This window comes from Aotus nancymaae, unplaced genomic scaffold, assembly GCF_030222135.1.
Source record: "Aotus nancymaae isolate 86718 unplaced genomic scaffold, 86718_ANA_hifiasm-v0.15.2.pri h1tg000003l, whole genome shotgun sequence".
NCBI lineage: Eukaryota > Metazoa > Chordata > Mammalia > Primates > Aotidae > Aotus > Aotus nancymaae.
The window spans coordinates 75108499-75109208 of NW_026988414.1; the positions used below are offsets into that span (position 1 = coordinate 75108499).

Genomic DNA, 710 nt, shown 5'->3' on the forward strand with positions numbered 1-710 from the left:
GGAAAATGAGGGTGGGACTTGCTGGGCTGCGTTCTCAGAAGGTCAGGCATTTCTAGCCTCTAGATGTTTATAGTTAAGGGAACAAATTAATACTGTTTACTAAACAGACCCAGACTTGGGAGTCTCCAGATATCCCGATATCTGGAGAAAAATTTTGCTTTAAAGATAATAATATAGATTCTTGCAAAATATAATAATTAAGAAAATTAATTCTTTATCACAAACCTTTGCAGCAGAGCACATCTCTCCATGTATACAAGCGCTGTGCGTAGGGCGGACGCGTTCCTCTCTTACTGTTGGGAACGTCCTACTCCGTCTATGGAGTAGCTGTTCTCTCACCACTTCACTTTCTTTTCTTTTCTTTTTTTTTTGAATATGGAACGCTTCACGAATTTGCGTGTCATCCTTGCGCAGGGGCCATGCTAATCTTCTCTGTATCGTTCCAATTTTAGTATATGTGGTGCCGGAGCGAGCACCACCACTTCACTTTCTTAACAAACTTGCTTTTACTTTGCACTGCAAATTCGCCCCGAATTATTTCTTGTGCGAAATCCAAGAAACCTCTCTTGGGGTCTGGATGGGGACCCTTTCCTGTAACGTGCTGGCCCTCTCCACCCAGTACCTCTCACGCCCGTCTCCACTCAGGAGGAAGCCCACGCTGCCCTGACTCTGAGCTGGGCTGCCCACACATGCTCTACTTTTGTTTTTTG

General features: G+C 44.8%; 1 non-coding gene across 1 annotated transcript; it reads right to left on the reverse strand.

Annotated features, from left to right (window-relative positions):
- Window positions 1–369: 369 nt before the first annotated feature.
- Window positions 370–479, reverse strand: LOC135277274 (U6 spliceosomal RNA). The gene has a single exon (XR_010344891.1). It is a non-coding gene; the product is annotated as a U6 spliceosomal RNA (small nuclear RNA).
- Between the last annotated feature and the right edge of the window lie 231 nt (window positions 480–710).